Here is a 13,882-nt window from a genome sequence, read left to right on the forward strand (position 1 = left end):
GTTACCTGTTTGGCTGCGTGGAGCAGAGAGGCTGCCTCCTGGTTGGTTGGGTTGGTTACCTGTTTGGCTGTGTGGAGCAGGGAGGCTGCCTCCTTGTTGGTTGGGTTGGTTACCTGTTTGGCTGCGTGGAGCAGGGAGGCTGCCTCCTGGTTGGTTGGGTTGGTTACCTGTTTGGCTGTGTGGAGCAGGGAGGCTGCCTCCTGGTTGGTTGGGTTGGTTACCTGTTTGGCTGCGTGGAGCAGGGAGGCTGCCTCCTGGTTGGTTGGGTTGGTTACCTGTTTGGCTGCGTGGAGCAGGGAGGCTGCCTCCTGGTTGGTTGGGTTGGTTACCTGTTTGGCTGCGTGGAGCAGGGAGGATGCTTCCTGGTTGGTTGGGTTGGTTACCTGTTTGGCTGTGTGGAGCAGGGAGGCTGCCTCCTGGTTGGTTGGGTTGGTTACCTGTTTGGCTGTGTGGAGCAGGGAGGCTGCTTCCTGGTTGGTTGGGTTGGTTACCTGTTTAGCTGCGTGGAGCAGGGAGGCTGCTTCCTGGTTGGTTGGGTTGGTTACCTGTTTGGCTGTGTGGAGCAGGGAGGCTGCTTCCTGGTTGGTTGGGTTGGTTACCTGTTTGGCTGTGTGGAGCAGGGAGGCTGCCTCCTGGTTGGTTGGGTTGGTTACCTTTTTGACTGTGTGGAGCAGGGAGGCTGCCTCCTGGTTGGTTGGGTTGGTTACCTGTTTGGCTGTGTGGAGCAGGGAGGCTGCCTCCTGGTTGGTTGGGTTGGTTACCTGTTTGACTGTGTGGAGCAGGGAGGCTGCCTCCTGGTTGGTTGGGTTTGTTACCTGTTTGACTGTGTGGAGCAGGGAGGCTGCCTCCTGGTTGGTTGGGTTGGTTACCTGTTTGGCTGTGAGGAGCAGGGAGTCTGCCTCCTGGTTGGTTGGGTTGGTTACCTGTTTGGCTGTGTGGAGCAGGAGGCTGCCTCCTGGTTGGTTGGGTTGGTTACCTGTTTGACTGTGTGGAGCAGGGAGGCTGCCTCCTGGTTGGTTGGGTTGGTTACCTGTTTGGCTGTGAGGAGCAGGGAGTCTGCCTCCTGGTTGGTTGGGTTGGTTACCTGTTTGGCTGTGTGGAGCAGGGAGGCTGCCTCCTGGTTGGTTGGGTTGGTTACCTGTTTGACTGTGTGGAGCAGGGAGGCTGCCTCCTGGTTGGTTGGGTTGGTTACCTGTTTGGCTGTGTGGAGCAGGGAGGCTGCCTCCTGGTTGGTTGGGTTGGTTACCTGTTTGGCTGTGTGGAGCAGGGAGGCTGCCTCCTGGTTGGTTGGGTTGGTTACCTGTTTGGCTGTGTGGAGCAGGGAGGCTGCCTCCTGGTTGGCTGGGTTAGTTACCTGTTTGGCTGTGTGGAGCAGGGGGGCTGCCTCCTGGTTGACTGGGTTGTTCGGCTGTGTGGAGCAGGGAGGCTGCCTCCTGGTTGGTTGGGTTGGTTACCTGTTTGGCTGTGTGGAGCAGGGAGGCTGCCTCCTGGTTGGTTGGGTTGGTTACCTGTTTGGCTGTGTGGAGCAGGGAAGCTGTCTCCTGGTTGGTTTTGTTGGTTACCTGTTTGGCTGTGTGGAGCAGGGAGGCTGCCTCCTGGTTGGTTGGGTTGGTTACCTGTTTGGCTGTGAGGAGCAGGGAGGCTGCCTCCTGTCCTGGTTGGTTGGGTTGGTTACCTGTTTGACTGTGTGGAACAGGGAGGCTGCCTCCTGTATGGGTTGGTTACCTGTTTGGCTGTGAGGAGCAGGGAGGCTGCCTCCTGGTTGGTTGGGTTGGTTACCTGTTTGGCTGTGAGGAGCAGGGAGTCTGCCTCCTGGTTGGTTGGGTTGGTTACCTGTTTGGCTGTGTGGAGCAGGGAGGCTGCCTCCTGGTTGGTTGGGTTGGTTACCTGTTTGGCTGTGTGGAGCAGGGAGGCTGCCTCCTGGTTGGTTGGGTTGTTTACCTGTTTGGCTGTGAGGATCAGGGAGGCTGCCTCCTGGTTGGTTGGGTTGGTTACCTGTTTGGCTGTGTGGAGCAGGGAGGCTGCCTCCTGGTTGGTTGGGTTGGTTACCTGTTTGGCTGTGTGGAGCAGGGAGGCTGCCTCCTGGTTGGTTGGGTTGGTTACCTGTTTGGCTGTGTGGAGCAGGGAGGCTGCCTCCTGGTTGGTTGGGTTGGTTACCTGTTTGGCTGTGTGGAGCAGGGAGGCTGCCTCCTGGTTGGTTGGGTTGGTTACCTGTTTGGCTGTGTGGAGCAGGGAGGCTGCCTCCTGGTTGGCTGGGTTAGTTACCTGTTTGGCTGTGTGGAGCAGGGAGGCTGCCTCCTGGTTGGCTGGGTTGGTTACCTGTTTGGCTGTGTGGAGCAGGGAGGCTGCCTCCTGGTTGGCTGGGTTAGTTACCTGTTTGGCTGTGTGGAGCAGGGAGGCTGCCTCCTGGTTGGCTGGGTTGGTTACCTGTTTGGCTGTGTGGAGCAGGGAGGCTGCCTCCTGGTTGGTTGGGTTGGTTACCTGTTTGGCTGTGTGGAGCAGGGAAGCTGTCTCCTGGTTGGTTTTGTTGGTTACCTGTTTGGCTGTGAGGAGCAGGGAGGCTGCCTCCTGGTTGGTTGGGTTGGTTACCTGTTTGACTGTGTGGAACAGGGAGGCTGCCTCCTGTATGGGTTGGTTACCTGTTTGGCTGTGAGGAGCAGGGAGGCTGCCTCCTGGTTGGTTGGGTTGGTTACCTGTTTGGCTGTGAGGAGCAGGGAGGCTGCCTCCTGGTTGGTTGGGTTGGTTACCTGTTTGGCTGTGTGGAGCAGGAGGCTGCCTCCTGGTTGGTTGGGTTGGTTACCTGTTTGGCTGTGTGGAGCAGGGAGGCTGCCTCCTGGTTGGTTGGGTTGTTTACCTGTTTGGCTGTGAGGATCAGGGAGGCTGCCTCCTGGTTGGTTGGGTTGGTTACCTGTTTGGCTGTGTGGAGCAGGGAGGCTGCCTCCTGGTTGGTTGGGTTGGTTACCTGTTTGGCTGTGTGGAGCAGGGAGGCTGCCTCCTGGTTGGTTGGGTTGGTTACCTGTTTGGCTGTGTGGAGCAGGGAGGCTGCCTCCTGGTTGGTTGGGTTGGTTACCTGTTTGGCTGTGTGGAGCAGGGAGGCTGCCTCCTGGTTGGTTGGGTTGGTTACCTGTTTGGCTGTGTGGAGCAGGGAGGCTGCCTCCTTGTTGGTTGGGTTGGTTACCTGTTTGGCTGCGTGGAGCAGGGGGCTACCTCCTGGTTGGTTGGGTTGTTTACCTGTCTGGCTGCGTGGAGCAGGGAGGCTGCCTCCTGGTTGGTTGGGTTGGTTACCTGTTTGGCTGTGTGGAGCAGGGAGGCTGCCTCCTGGTTGGTTGGGTTGGTTACCTGTTTGGCTGTGTGGAGCAGGGAGGCTGCCTCCTGGTTGGTTGGGTTGGTTACCTGTTTGGCTGTGTGGAGCAGGGGGGCTGCCTCCTGGTTGACTGGGTTGTTTGGCTGTGTGGAGCAGGGAGGCTGCCTCCTGGTTGGTTGGGTTAGTTACCTGTTTGACTGTGTGGAGCAGGGAGGCTGCCTCCTGGTTGACTGGGTTGTTTGGCTGTGTGGAGCAGGGAGGCTGCCTCCTGGTTGGTTGGGTTGGTTACCTGTTTGGCTGTGTGGAGCATGTGGGGCTGCCTCCTGGTTGACTGGGTTGTTTGGCTGTGTGGAGCAGGGAAGCTGCCTCCTGGTTGGTTGGGTTGGTTACCTGTTTGGCTGTGTGGAGCAGGGAAGCTGCCTCCTGGTTGGTTGGGTTGGTTACCTGTTTGGCTGTGGAGCAGGGAGGCTGCCTCCTGGTTGGTTGGGTTGGTTACCTGTTTGGCTGTGTGGAGCAGGGAGGCTGCCTCCTGGTTGGTTGGGTTGGTTACCTGTTTGGCTGTGTGGAGCAGGGAGGCTGCCTCCTGGTTGGTTGGGTTGGTTACCTGTTTGGCTGTGAGGAGCAGGGAGGCTGCCTCCTGGTTGTTTGGGTTGGTTACCTGTTTGGCTGTGTATAGCAAGGAGTCTGCCTCCTGGTTGGTTGGGTTGGTTACCTGTTTGGCTGTGTGGAGCAGGGAGGCTGCCTCCTGGTTGGTTGGGTTGGTTACCTGTTTGGCTGTGTGGAGCAGGGGGGCTGCCTCCTGGTTGGTTGGGTTGGTTACCTGTTTGGCTGTGTGGAGCAGGGGGCTGCCTCCTGGTTGACTGGGTTGTTTGGCTGTGTGGAGCAGGGAGGCTGCCTCCTGGTTGGCTGGGTTGGTTACCTGTTTGGCTGTGTGGAGCAGGGAGGCTGCCTCCTGGTTGGATTGGTTACCTGTTTGGCTGTGTGGAGCAGGGAGGCTGCCTCCTGGTTGGATTGGTTACCTGTTTGGCTGTGTGGAGCAGGGAGGCTGCTTCCTGGTTGGCTGGGTTGGTTACCTGTTTCTCTGAGTGGAGCAGGGAGGCTGCCTCCTGGTTGGTTGGGTTGGTTACCTGTTTGCCTGTGTGGAGCAGGGAGGCTGCCTCCTGGTTGGCTGGGTTGGTTACCTGTTTGGCTGTGTGGAGCAGGGAGACTGCCTCTTGATTGGCTGTGTGGAGCAGGTAGTCTGCGTCCTGGTTGGCTGAGTGGACCAGGGAGGCTGACTTTGCCTTGCCTGTTTGTTCGACCATGTGGTATAACACTCCTTCCTGGATCTGATGCATAGCGTAGGGCTCATCAAAGTCCTGGATCCTCCCAGGATCTAGAACCTGCAATCAGACACAGGGGAGAGTAATAGGGCGAGGGCAACACTGCCTATATACTTTACTGCTTAAAAACAAACATTTCAGCTGTTTCACTGCTGAGTGATCCACACAGACAATAGAGGGTGAGTGGGAAACAGTAGTTCTCTACTGTCTCAGAACCATCCATTTCATGTGACTCACGCCAACACCAAACACCAGGGTTTGTTTCTGCCTGACAGGGCTGTAAACATTCCCTGTTGAAGCTGTAAAAGAGTGTCACACAGAAGATCAGGCCTAAGCATTGTTATCCATGCATGCATTTCAGCACCGCAAGGGTGGTCCTCAACTGTGCCAAAGGCAACAATCGCACCTTCAGCACACTTAAGAAAATTACCATGTGTCTGACATCACAACGTAAACCAGTTAAAGAGTAGCTTGTTTTCTAGGATGTCCATAAAGGCCTAGAATTACATTCTGGCTACCTTTAAACAAGGTACAACAGACAATGCCCACTCTATAACATCTTAAGACTCATTAAGGAACAGTAACACATAGTATTATAGAACTAGTGTCATCAACAACAGAACACTGTATCTCTGCCTTAGCTAGCTCCATAGAATACATGCAGGCCTCCTACTCAAGAAAGCTCATCAGGGGTGCAGCTTAATCATTTGGATGAGGCAATTCAGGTGTGTCCCAAGTCTGTTCTACCAAACAGCGTGACAATCTGCGGGGCGTTTGACATGGGGACTGTTGTGGAAATGTCCCTGCGGAGTGGCATTTAGCTTTTCTCTTCGCCCTTGTCAATTGCCAGCCAGCCAATGTCCTGGCAGACAGGAAACAAATGCTGCCACAAACAGCACTAATTGGCACTTCTGCAGGCAGTGGCTAGAAGAGGGCAAAGTGGCACAGGGGCCACGGGCTGGCCTGGGTACCTCTATTCCCGCCTGTCCTCACTGAGAGGGGGCTGGCCTGGGTACCTCTCTTCCCGCCTGGCCTCACTGAGAGGGGGCTGGCCTGGGTACCTCTCTTCCCACCTGGCCTCACTGAGAGGGGGCTGGCCTGGGTACCTCTCTTCCCGCCTGGCCTCACTGAGAGGGGGCTGGCCTGGGTACCTCTCTTCCCGCCTGGCCTCACTGAGAGGGGGCTGGCCTGGGTACCTCTCTTTCCATCTGGCCGCACTAAGTGGGGGCTGGCCTGGGTACCTCTCTTTCCATCTGGCCTCACTAAGAGGGGGCTGGCCTGGGTACCTCTCTTTCCATCTGGCCTCACTAAGAGGGGGTATGACAAAGGAGTAATGGGTCCGGCTGTCACATAAACCTCTGTTAGCTACCTGGGATGCATCCTTGATTGGAAGCTTGGGAGGTGTGAGCATGGCCAATAAGGTGCTAGGGGAGGATAATGCCAGGACTACATTTTTGGCGAGAAAGTCCAAGCTGCTTGATAAGGACTCCATGAGAGTGCTAGTACTGGCTTCTTTCAGGAACTCAACTGCCTCCCTGTTGAGGCTATAGGGTGTCCCAGAATAGACTGGGTTTGGTTGACAGGAGTATTTATGGTTCTGCGCCCAGATATATAACTGAATACTTTCCCCATGTTAGGGATGCACACAATCACAGCACCAGATCAGGTGTTGATAATGTGTGCTTATACAGGTTCAGGAGTAATGCTGGGAAAGGTAATGTCTTACAGTGGCATGCGGAAGTATTTACCCCTGTGGCATTTTTCCTATTTTGTTGCCTTACAACCTGGAATTAAAATAGATTTTTTGGGGGGTTGTATCATTTGATTTACACAAGATGCTTACCACTTTGAAGACGCAAAATATTTTTTATTGTGAAGCAAACACTTTTTTGTGCGTAACTATTCACCCCTCCAAGGTCAATACTTTGTAGAGCCACCTTTTGCAGCAATTACAGCTGCAAGTCTCTTGTGGTATGTCTCTATAAGCTTGGCATATCTATCCACTGGGATTTTTCCCCCATTCTTCAAGGCAAAACTGCTCCAGCTCCTTCAAGTTGGATGGGTTCCGCTGGGGTACAGCAATCTTTAAGTCATACCACAGATTCTCAATTGGATTGAGGTCTGGGCTTTGACTAGATAATTTCAAGACATTTAAATGTTTTCCCATAAAGCACTCGAGTGTTGCTGTAGCAGTATGCTTAGGGTCATTGTCCTGCCGGAAGGTGAACCTCCGTCCCAGTCTCAAATCTCTGGAAGACTGAATCAGGTTTCCCTCAAGAATTTCCCTGTATTTAGCGTCATCCATTACTCCTTCAATTCTGACCAGTTTCCCAGTCCCTACCGATAAAAAACAATCCAAACAGCATGATGCTGCCACCACCATGTTTCACTGTGGGGATGGGGGTGGTATTTATCGGGGTGATGAGAGGTGTTGGGTTTGTACCAGACATAGCGTTGTCCTTGATGGCAAAATAGCTCAATTTTAGTCTCATCTGACCAGAGTATCTTCTTCCATATGTTTGGGGAGTCTCCCACATGCCTTTTGGCAAACACCAAACATGTTTTCTTTTTTGTTGTTGTAAGCAATGGCTTTTTTTCTGGCCACTCTTCTGCAAAACCCAGCTCTTTGGATTGTACGGCTTAAAGTGGTCCTATGGACAGACACTCCAATCTCCGCTGTGGAGCTTTGCAGCGCTTTCATGGTAAACTTTGTTCTCTTTGTCGCCTGTCTGATTAATGCCCTCCTTGCCTGGTCTGTGAGTTTTGTGCGGCCCTCTCTTGGCAGGTTTGTTGTGGTGCCATATTCTTTCCATTTTGTTATTATGGATTAATAATGGTGCTCCGTGGGATGTTCAAAGTTTCTGATATTTTTTTATAACCCAACCCTGATCTGTACTTCTCCACAACTTCTCCACACAGCTCCTTGGTCTTCATGGTGCAACTTGCTTGGTGGTGCCCCTTGCTTAGTGGTGTTGCAGACTCTGGGGCCTTTCAGAACAGGTATATATATACTGAGATCATGTGACAAATCATGTGACACTTAGATTGCACACTGGTGGACTTTATTTAACTAATTATATGACTTCTGAAGGTAATTGGTTGCACCAGATCTTATTTCAGGGCTTCATAGCAAAGAGGGTGAATACAGGCACCAGTTTTGCATTCACCACTTCACCACCAATTTGGACTATTTTGTGTATGTCCATTACATGAAATCCCCCAAAAATCTATTTAAATTACAGGTTGTACTGCAACAAAAGAGTAAAAATGCCAAGGGGGATGAATACTTTTGCAAGGTACTGTATATACTTGAGACTCAGAGTTCCCTCTGCCCATAACAACAATGTCCTATCTGGGCAGCTTAAAAATAAGTTTACAAAACTGTTTGATGTCTGCTGTGCCTCTGCGATATAACCGCAATGATAAGATAGATGTTCTTCTTCTTTGTTTTTATGTTTTATTATCTCGCTGTCATACTGTGTTCAACCATGTTGGATCTTACCTAGCCATCTATTTTTAAGATGACCACAATGGAAATAAGTCCCAGACTTTATTACGTGTTATCTTCGATGATTTTTCTCATGTGCCTGCATGGCTTTCTCAAGTTTTATGTGTTCTTGTTTTTTAAAATGGTCAAATTAATAAACTAAACTAATCACTTACAGCCAAACTCTGTGTAGTAATTTGCTTCAATGGCTGATTGTAAAAAGTCTGACCCTGAGCTATTCTTCGATATTGTACAGTAGGAAGAAGAAATGTCTGCAAGCTAGTTAATATCAATTGTATCTACAGTACTGTCAGTGACTCAGTGAAGATGAGGAAGGGCTATGACTTTGCCTAAGAAGATGTGCAGACGCATTGCAAGCCACACCGAGATCCGGTCACAGTCAATGTTGATGGTGTTGAGTCTATGGGCGATGGTGAGCACAGTACACTCTCTGAAAGTCTCCCAAATGGTCTGCTGGATGAGGCAGTAAGTTCTACAGGAGCAGGGAAAGAGAATATCTCAGCATCCACACAGAAACAATACTGTCTTCCATCACCCCTGGGCAGGGATTTTACTTCACACATCAAAACAATGGCTAATCCTTAGCCAGGTATGTGCAGCTGTACTGACGTTCACAGGATAGAGTTACACTGTCACAGAGTACCAGAGGCCATAGCTTTATGCACCAAGGTTTTAGTTTGATCTTTTTGTTCATTATGTTTTTGTCATATGAAGGGAAAATTGAATGTATGGGAAGGACTAATGTTACAACACAAGTTACAACACGACTCACAACATTACAGTGACAACAAGCAGGGTCCACGTTAACAGTTAACAGTGTTATAACCTGGCGTTCATGTTAGCAGTGTTATAACCTGGGTTTCATGTCAACAGTGTTCTAACCTGGGGTTCATGTCAACATTGTTCTAACCTGGGGTTCATGTCAACAGTGTTCTAAACTGGGGTTCATGTTAGCAGTGTTCTAACCTGTGGTTCATGTCAACAGTGTTCTAAACTGGGGTTCATGTTCGCAGTGTTCTAACCGAGGGTTCATGTTAGCATTCTAACCGAGGGTTCATGTTCGCAGTGTTCTAACCTGGGGTTCATGTTCGCAGTGTTCTAACCTGGGGTTCATGTTAGCAGTGTTCTAACCTGGGGTTCATGTTAGTAGTGTTATAACCTGACTTTCGTGTTTCCAATGTTCTAACCTGGGGTTCATGTTGACCGTGTTCTAACCTGGGGTTCATGTTGACCGTGTTATAACCTGGGGTTCATGTTGACCGTGTTATAACCTGGGGTTCATGTTGACAGTGCTCTATCCTGGGGTTCATGTTGACCGTGTTATAACCTGGGGTTCATGTTGACCGTGTTATAACCTGGGGTTCATGTTGACCGTGTTATAACCTGGGGTTCATGTTGACCGTGTTATAACCTGGGGTTCATGTTGACAGTGCTCTATCCTGGGGTTCATGTTGACAGTGCTCTATCCTGGGGTTCATGTTGACCGTGTTCTAACCTGGGGTTCATGTTGACCGTGTTATAACCTGGGGTTTATGTTGACCGTGTTATAACCTGGGGTTCATGTTGACAGTGTTATAACCTGGGGTTCATGTTGACAGTGCTCTATCCTGGGGTTCATGTTGACCGTGTTATAACCTGGGGTTCATGTTGACCGTGTTATAACCTGGGGTTCATGTTGACCGTGTTATAACCTGGGGTTCATGTTGACAGTGCTCTAACCTGGGGTTCATGTTGACCGTGTTATAACCTGGGGTTCATGTTGACCGTGTTATAACCTGGGGTTCATGTTGACAGTGCTCTATCCTGGGGTTCATGTTGACCGTGTTCTAACCTGGGGTTCATGTTGACCGTGTTATAACCTGGGGTTCATGTTGACCGTGTTATAACCTGGGGTTCATGTTGACAGTGCTCTAACCTGGGGTTCATGTTGACCGTGTTATAACCTGGGGTTCATGTTGACCGTGTTATAACCTGGGGTTCATGTTGACAGTGCTCTATCCTGGGGTTCATGTTGACAGTGCTCTATCCTGGGGTTCATGTTGACCGTGTTCTAACCTGGGGTTCATGTTGACCGTGTTATAACCTGGGGTTTATGTTGACCGTGTTATAACCTGGGGTTCATGTTGACCGTGTTCTAACCTGGGGTTCATGTTGACCGTGTTATAACCTGGGGTTCATGTTGACAGTGTTATATCCTGGGGTTCATGTTGACAGTGCTCTATCCTGGGGTTCATGTTGACCGTGTTATAACCTGGGGTTTATGTTGACCGTGTTATAACCTGGGGTTCATGTTGACAGTGCTCTATCCTGGGGTTCATGTTGACCGTGTTATAACCTGGGGTTCATGTTGACCGTGTTATAACCTGGGGTTCATGTTGACCGTGTTATAACCTGGGGTTCATGTTGACCGTGTTATAACCTGGGGGGGTTCATGTTCATATTGACAGTGCTCTATCCTGGGGTTCATGTTAACCTGGGGTTCATGTTCAGTGCTCTATCCTGACAGTGCTCTATCCTGGGGTTCATAAAATGGGTTTTGTTGCAGTGCTCTATCCTGGGGTTCATGTTGCAGTGTTCTATCCTGGGGTTCATGTTTTAAAATGGGCAGTGTGCTCTATCCTGGGTTTCATGTTAGCAGTGTTTTAAAATGGGATTCATGTTGCAGTGTTCCATCCTGGGGTTCATGTTAAATGTTAACATTGTTTATATCTTGGGGTTCATGTTAGCAGTGGTCTAACCTGGGGTTCATGTTAGCAGTGTTCTATCCTGGGGTTCATGTTAGCAGTGTTCTAACCTGGGGTTCATGTTAGCAGTGGTCTAACCTGGGGTTCATGTTAGCAGTGTTCTATCCTGGGGTTCATGCTAACAGTGTTCTAACCAGGGTTTCGTATTTCCAGTCTTCCAACCTGGGGTTCATGTTAACAGTGTTCTTACTGGGGTTCATGTTAACAGTGTTCTTATTGGGGTTCATGTTAACAGTGTTCTTACTGGGGTTCATGTTAACAGTGTTCTTACTGGGGTTCATGTTAACAGTGTTCTTACTGGGGTTCATGTTAACAGTGTTCTTACTGGGGTTCATGTTAAAAGTGTTCTTACTGGGGTTCATGTTAACAGTGTTCTTACTGGGGTTCATGTTAACAGTGTTCTATCCTGGGGTTCATGTTAACAGTGTTCTTACTGGGGTTCATGTTAACAGTGTTCTTACTGGGGTTCATGTTAACAGTGTTCTATCCTGGGGTTCATGTTAACAGTGTTCTTACTGGGGTTCATGTTAACAGTGTTCTTACTGGGGTTCATGTTAGCAGTGTTCTAACCAGGGTTTTGTATTTCCAGTCTTCCAACCTGGGGTTCATGTTAACAGTGTTCTTACTGGGGTTCATGTTAGCAGTGTTCTTACTGGGGTTCATGTTAGCAGTGTTCTTACTGGGGTTCATGTTAGCAGTGTTCTTACTGGGGTTCATGTTAACAGTGTTCTTACTGGGGTTCATGTTAACAGTGTTCTTACTGGGGTTCATGTTAACAGTGTTCTTACTGGGGTTCATGTTAACAGTGTTCTTACTGGGGTTCATGTTAACAGTGTTCTTACTGGGGGTCATGTTATTGGTGGCCTCATCCACGATAAGGATCCAGTTTCATCTGAGGATGGCCCTGGTCAGACAGACCAGCTGCCTCTGACCCACGTTGAAGTTGCCGCTTAACAGCGAATACCGTCACCAGCCTGGCAGGTAGCTCCTCCAGGACGGCCCTCTACTGCACCTTCAAAGAGATGAGAGGGAGCAGGGACCCTCCATTACCTCTGGAGAAAGGCCTCTTGGGGGGATCTCTTTAAAGAGCCATCCAACACACCATTAACCAGCTGGCACAATGTAGGGCCAGGTCCATGGATGACCTTGGCCACTGCCTCTTGCTTTTATCCAAGCCAGCAAACCCATTGAGGAGCCGGGAGACTGGGGACCAGGAGCTGGAGCTCCTCACTGTGGGGGAAGCCTGCCTTCATCCCCTTTCGCCCAACACAACACAGCTTCTCCCCAGGACTTTGAATGGCTCCCAGTTACAAGCCGCACATTGACATGGCCCCATGGCCCTAATGGGATTTCCCCCCCTTGTCTTGTGGCGAGCAGGCAGGCTGAATGGCAGCATTGTGCAGCTGGAATGACAGATCCCCCAACGCGTCGCAGAGGGGGATGCATTCTGAGCACAACGATGCAGCACCTCTTCCAGTGCATTCCACAGGTCCTCGTCTGTGTGCTGACTGAAAGGGTCCAGGTGAAGAGGACCGGGTCCTGCATGGGGGTGGATGAATGTAGAAAGAGAAGGCCACGGCCAGTTAGGATAATGACGAGGGGGAGACATTTGAAAGGGTTAAGACAGCCTTCATAGAGCAGCGCTGTGTGTGAGGGAGAGGTGTTCACAATGGAGCCTGCACTCAGGAGCCCCATTCAATGCTGGCCTCCAGCACACTATGCAACATTAAGTTGATCTTTTTACTTTGGAATACTGTAGTTTGTGCTGGGATCTTGGTTGAAAGTAAAGGGTGCATAGAGGTTATCCGGATGTAGAATAGTGTATAAGCTACAATGTTTGCAATCAAACAACATTCTACAAGTATTTGTCAAATTACTTAAAGGTAAACTATACCATCATTTAGTAAATGCAAAACAAACTAAAAACATATCTCGTCTCAAAAGTACATTTTATAGAATGAAGAAAATTAGCAATGTTCATTCAAATACATTACACGAAGATAGATGCTCTCTCTAAATTACAGTTCAAAACCTGCTTCAAACTCCCTTGTTTTTAGTTGACAAATACAGGTACTTGCTGCAAAAAAAGGAAACAAATGAGTAAATGAGGGATACAAAGTATGTGTCATTCGGGTTTGGCCGGTGTAGGCCGTCATTGTAAATAAGCATTTGTTTGTAACTGACTTGCCTAGTTAAATAAAATACAAATTAAATATATATTTAAAAGATCTCAACCCAATGTAACACTTACGGGTGTTTCTGGAGAGGGGTCTGAGACAGTGTTTTCCACCACCATCAACAAAACACCAAATTCAGGAAATTCTTGTGAAATGGTTTCGCATCCCTTCGATAGAGTTCCAGACACTTGTAGAATCTTTGCCAAGGCGTATTGACGCTGTTCTCGCGGATTGTGGTGGCCCAACTCCCTATTAAAACAACAATGTTTCCTTTATCTGGGCAGTTACCTGTACGTGTGCATGAGTAAAAAGAAGTAATCCTTCACTTGGTTGACATAAAATGCAGCTTGGAGCAGTTCTGTGTGTATTCACAGTGAGCTGTCCACCTGTATCAAGGTTCAGTTGTACAATCACCCTTAAAATAATAAATACAGCTCTTTATTGTAATGCAGTCAAAACAGCTCGCCACGCAGAAGGCATTGTTCCAGCAGGCCCTTGTGTTTGCTGTAACCTGGCAAACAAGAGCATGACTAAATGTAAATAATCATGTCAAGTCTCCTAGAATATATTTATTCAGAAATCCTGCACCAATGTAGAAGTGATCTACAGAACTCTTCCAGTGGACTCTCCTTTCTAGCCATGAGAATTACATCAGGCCATTCACGGAACACTATAAAGGTAGCAGTTGTGGGGAAGTTACTCTGAAAATATACTGTAGTCTACCAAGCTACCAATCACTTCACACTAGAAGAAGTGAAGCTACACTAAAGCTGCCCTTAAGAAAAATATAGTTTACTTAACTGAAGTTTCAAACTACTGAGTGAAAA

Source organism: Oncorhynchus masou, chromosome 10, assembly GCF_036934945.1.
Source record: "Oncorhynchus masou masou isolate Uvic2021 chromosome 10, UVic_Omas_1.1, whole genome shotgun sequence".
Taxonomy (NCBI): Eukaryota; Metazoa; Chordata; class Actinopteri; order Salmoniformes; family Salmonidae; genus Oncorhynchus; species Oncorhynchus masou.